Source organism: Lissotriton helveticus, chromosome 4_1 (genome assembly GCF_964261635.1).
Source record: "Lissotriton helveticus chromosome 4_1, aLisHel1.1, whole genome shotgun sequence".
Lineage (NCBI taxonomy): Eukaryota > Metazoa > Chordata > Amphibia > Caudata > Salamandridae > Lissotriton > Lissotriton helveticus.
The window spans coordinates 735,064,197-735,070,199 of NC_136063.1; the positions used below are offsets into that span (position 1 = coordinate 735,064,197).

The 6,003-nt window shown below is 42.4% G+C and overlaps 1 pseudogene; it reads right to left on the bottom strand.

Moving 5' to 3' along the window:
• Positions 1–4,904: 4,904 nt before the first annotated feature.
• LOC144829822 (5.8S ribosomal RNA) lies at positions 4,905–5,055 on the bottom strand (annotated as a pseudogene).
• Between the last annotated feature and the right edge of the window lie 948 nt (positions 5,056–6,003).

The window sequence follows — 6,003 nt, forward strand, 5'->3', positions numbered from 1 at the left end:
TTGAATATACCCTACTTTCCGAAGGTCGTTTGTCCTTATTTCTTTTAGGCTGGCACATTTAGAGAAGGTTAGCAATAGCTGTGATCGATGTAAGGGGTGTCATTTCCTTAATCTTTTACCCCCATCCCTATAGTTTAATGCTTCCTAGTACAACCATAGACTTTTCCTCTCTTTATTCTCCTTTTCTTTTTTCTGTGCCTCCCTTTTTCATTTCCCTCCTCCATGCCGTTGAGTTCCCACTAATCATTCCTTGCTCCAACCAATTATCTTACCTTATTGGCAGTCTACTTGGGTCTCTACTCTCCAGCTCTCTTCTTTCATCCTTTTCTGATCTTAATTGTATTTTGTTTCCTTTTTCATTGTCATCCCTCATTCTAGGCTTTAGCTTTTCATGAGTTTTTTTGGGGATTCGTTTTTGTACGCAGATTTTCCAATTTCTTAATCCTACTATCACTAGCCCTAACGCTGGCACTGTTCTTTTTTCCTAATGATTTCTCATTCCCTAGTATGTTCTTAACCACCCTACTCTCTCTAGGTATATATTGGCTGTAACGGTTGCCTCTCCAGATTTCATTACAAGCATTGGGCACTTTGGGGTCGCTGAAATCTCTAGGTTCAGGGTAGAGTCAAATACTGAGCTCCTTCTCCCTTCTTATCTTGCAGAGGGCTTTCTTGGATTATTCTGCTGTTGGTCTGGCGAGCTGATTTTTTACTTTTACCTTTGAGGCTGCCTTAGGCAAATCAACTGGGTCATTTCTCGTTGTGGAGTCTGTTGACTGGCCAGTGTCTTTCCCAATTTGCCTCTGCCAGGTGCCATCGCCGCTATTAGCAACCCTTTTTTCTTACACTTCTGTAAGGTCACCTACTTCACTTTTGCAGTGTTTAGATTAGCTTACTCTGCTTAGTTGCAGCTCAAATGACACTGAGAAAGAATTTCTTAAAAACCACACTTCCACTTACCTCTGCTCTGCCTGTTTGCCTGTACGCCTGTGTGTTTTGACTGCTCATGTCGCCGCCACCGCCCAATTTTGCAGCTTGCGGCTTCCACCAAACGTCTACAATGCTAAAATGCTAGGCTTTTTAATCCTAGATTTTGTAGACGGTTATAGGCAATTGTGGGAGATTATGCCCGATTTGCCGTTTTTTACAGGTAATCTAGTCTCCCATGGTATATTTCGGCCATAGATGCTGCTTTATGCCTTCTTTACTTCATAGTCCCCCCCTTAGGGCATATGAGGGATATTGGGCTGCTCTGCCTACATCGTTCATTGCAACCCTTCACAAGAATCCTTTCACTGGACTTCCCAGGGCTTGAGGTTGACGACCGATGCAAAAATAGAATCTTTTCATTTCTTAGATTGATACTGGCGAATATATCAATATCAGTTTACAGAACACCGGCGTCCTCGTTCAATGCTGCAGGTGGGTGGGCACGAGCACGACAAAGCGTATGTGTACTGATGCGCATCAGGCTACGGCTTGGCTGAAGCAAAGGAGGAGTTTACAAAGTAAACAAAGACATTTTACTACTAAACTCTCCCAAACATCCTTTCTAAGTTCTTCCCTCATGTATTCCTTCTTAGACACATTTGAGACCTCATTCTATTACTATGACTTCCCTAATCCTTTTCTAGAGACTCTTCCCTCCTCCATCTCCCATTTACCCACCACAAACCTCCTCCTACTACTATGATCTCCCATTAAACACTTTCTAGAGTCTACCCTCCCTGATCCCTCCATTATCCTTTTCCATTAAACTAACAGAATCATATGTCCACCACTCAAATTAATTCATATTTCCCTATACAAATTTACCACTAATCCTTTTTGGTGTCCGGAGTAGCGTACTTCTCGCCGAAAAGTGCTTCAACATCTTGTCTGGGGTAGTAATTGCTATATTAATACAATTACAATTACAATCTTTGGTGAATACCACATCAGGTTTTCATCATTCCTCTTGCCGATTTTAAATTTGAGGTTCCCTATATGTCATCCAACCACACCTTTTCACTCCATCAATGAGAAGTTATAGAATTTTCCTGTCTTTTGAACCTTATGTCCTACGTTTTAGAACATGTACCTGATACGTGAGCAATTATTTCACATACATCTTTACAATATCTACAAGTAACAAATGCTCAATCTCCCTCTTTGGAGATGGTTTCTCTGGTGTACTAAACATTTGCTCTAAGCATCAGTACAACTATGTATTGTCTTTCCTTCAATTTGATTCGCTTACTAATCCTGAATTTTCAGGTTGTATTTTTTTCTAGATATTTAATACCATCACCTTGTACAGGAAGATTTCTCCATTTTGCAAATTCCTCTCTTTTCCAGTCATATGATGCTAACAATAGTAAATCATAGCTTAGCAATCTATTCTTAAACATTTTTAGTTTGAGGGTTTTGATGATATTACCAATTTTGTCATTTATTACTTTGCCTGCATACATGCACAAGTGAGCAATGTACAAACATGGAGTTTATCTGAAATATAGTAGATTGTTTATTTTATTGAGTCATTTTGTTGTACACAGCTTTGGTATATATATGCCTCCATTTGATCTCTTGGAATAGCAAGACCATCACAGCTGTATGCAGATAGGTGGAGGAAGTGCTTGGCATATTTCTTTATTGTCTGGTCTAGCATTATGAGAGTCTTTGCTTCTGTGCCTGCCCTTTCCAGTTTAAGTAAATGGCAGATTAGGAACCAGATATTAGCATAATATTTCAACTGTCAAGTTTTTGAGCCCAACTTTTCATAACCTCATTTTTTTTGCTGCTACATTTATGACCTGTGTGAGTATCAAAGCTCAATCTGAGGTATAACTCACAGCTCAATCCAAGGTATCACTCACTGTCACCTCGATGTATGTTCTCAATATTTTGTTTTTCAAATTCCATGGTTTTGCAATTACTCACCAGGATTTTGTCTTTATAGTGAAAAAAGTGTGACTCTATTTAACATTTAGTTTTAAACCTGCTGTTTTACTGAATTATTCAATGATCTTCAAATTAGTAATTAGTCCTTCCCATGTGCTACTGAGTTCTGCAATATCATCGGCAAAGACTAGAGTGGTCATCTACTCAATCAATCCATCTGAACCAAATGTAAAGACCTAGCCATTTTTCTGAAGATCGCGTATTAGGGGATATTTGGCAATGTTAACAACAGTGGGAATAACAAATCACCTTGTTTTACACCAAATGTACTTGTTAATTCTGGTGTAGGTTCATTATTTTTACTTTTGAAAAACATTGATGAGTATGTGTACAAGTCTTTTATTAGATCTCAGATGTATGACTTCTTTATAGAGTCTGGGACTCTTCTCATAGTTAATCAAGTCAATAATAGTTTTGGGCAGCAGCCTTGATCGTTTTTTGTGGACATTGTAGAGCTCATTTAAGCCAATATTGTCAAGCCCCACTGCTTTATTTAAGTTAGAGTTTTCAAATGCTTTAGCTATTTTAAGACGTTTTTACCTTCTTTTTACATAGTCATTCAAAAACCCATTCTGCTGGTATTCTGTCAATAAAGATAAGTTTGGGAATTTTCTTATTATCTTTTTCAATAATATCTTTGTAGTATTGAAATATATCATTGGCACTGGTTTGGCAAGAGGCATCTTCTGCACCATCAACAACTATTATGTACATTCTCTTTTTGTCTTTCTTTAACATTGCCTTATATTCCCTATATATGTCATTTGCTTTTGCATATCTTTTCTTATGCATTCTATTGAGCCTTTCTTTTGTCTTATTTTTTTGGTATGTTATTTTGGACTGGGTCACTTCGATGCTCCTCTTGAGTAGTACTCATATGCTCATCATCTGATTAATTTGAATGTTGATTGCGATTGACCGGCTTTAAACTTACATCACTAGTATTTTCGGAGATATAAATCACTTTTTCTTCCATTAGGTCCACAGCAGTATCGTGATGCGGTTGATTTAAAAAATATATTTTTAACTTCAAATATATTGTGTCATTTAGATAATCAAAGTTAGTGATTTTATGTGTGGTCTTTCTGTTGATAAAGTCTTTACGCCTTTCTTTTGTTATTTTCACTGATATTTCAGGTTCATTGTTTGGAGTCACTTTCAGTGGTGCCGGATGCATGCTGCACATCTTCAGCAGTTTTTTTCTTTCTTCTCTTCTATCACTTCTCCTGCCACCACGAAGACTTACCAGCCAACCTGGACCCGGTCATGGTAAACCTTCATGGAGGAAATGTGCCCCACGTAGGCATCCTTTGCTTATGGTACTTATTGGCTATCAGTGTTGCACCCATATTTAGATTTAGATGGAGTTTATGTTCCACTTTGGGTTGTATTCCCTAGCAACCTGACTTTGATGAGACCTGATCCTGGTGTGCCGGGGTTGCTACCAGCCTATCACCATCTACGGGGTGAGTGTAGATCAAAAGTAGTTCTGCTCCCTAAGCCAGGCTGGGGAGTTGGTCTTCTGTATGCCACATTTCTCCCACCCACCACCGGGTGGTGATTCAACAATGGGCTCTTCCTTCTTTGCCCGCCATTACTGGGGGAATCCTGGTTAGTTTCATTTCCTCCACTTAGTAATATGCCTGAATTCAGTGGGTCGCCACGTCTGATCTGAGGTCATAGTCGGATGTCAAAGTGTTGAGGATCCAGGACTGGTCCCTAGGTGGCACATAGCCAGGTGCCCTAGGATCTGCCCGGGGCAGACCAGTCGCATGCCTGCACCCTGCTGAGGCGGAAGGAAGGCAGGGTGCACCAGCAACATACCAAAGCAACAAAACTGGGGGTGTGATTCTGCGACAGCCAAGTGGGGGTCTGACCTTGTGAGGGACGAAATGAGAGGAACTACCCTGCAATGGCCCCAGTCACACCCTGAGAAAGCCCTGGGGCGATTTACGATCAAGTGGCCCTCAGACAAGCGTAGCCCTGGAAGAAACCTGGGACCACAATGTGTGCTCAGTGTTGATGTTAATACATCCTGAAATTCACACAAATTCTCACATCTAGCTATGTTCTTCATTGACTAACTAGCTGAGTGATCCACTGCCAAGAGTCATAGGTACATTTTTTGCAATGTTCAGCCACCTTTGGATACCAGAGTGGCTGGAGGAAGGTGGAGCTGCCTGTCTGCCACCCGCACGGTGGGATGGCCCTGCACCTCATCAGGCTATCCCTCTGGGAGTTTGCCTCCATGATTCAAAGAGCATTTCCAGAATCTCGACCCGGGAACCTCCTGTCTCCGTGGGTGAGGGGGCTCCTGGAGCACCACAGGCAGGCAAACACGCTGCTGCCGGTCCCTCCCAGAGGACTGGGAAACCCTTAGTCTGGCCGCATGGGACCTGGATGAGCCAGGTATGTGGCAACAAGGTAGGGTTGCTCTATCTGCGTATCGGCCATGCACCATCCAGCTTGTATCTTGCACATTGAGAGTGCCTGGCTTAGGAAGAAGTCCCCAGCCACGCTGGAGGGCTGGTCCCATACCGTCTGCCATGGTGGGAGGTGCAAGAAGGGAAAAACAAGGAAGATCTCCCCTTCTGTACAGTTCCCTTGAGATCCCGGCTCCTTCTCATCCAGGCTGCCCTGCCGCCCGAGATGGGATGCCCCTGGGTTGATCAAAACCTGGGCAGATCAGGATAGTGTAGGAGTGACAAGGTGGCCGGACCTTTGGGGATAGACCCAACCTGTGGAGGTACTGCGATTTGGGTTCCCCTGAGGTTATGCTGCGTGCGAGTGGGTTCTGTCTTGGGAGGCATTCTGCTGTGCTACTCCTGGAGGGACTGCAGCAGGAGGATAGCCCTCCTCATCCTCACTCCCTTATGTGTATGCTGTTTGGGTCCTCCAGGGTAGAGGAGCAGCCATACTTCCCCCCAGAACTCACAGACTTTGGTTTCCCAGAAGCTGCTCAGAACTATGACGGTATCTGATTGTCTTCGAACCTCCAACTTTCATTCTTGATTAATGGAAACATTCTTGCTTTCTCTTTTTTTGTCTTGTACTGGTCAA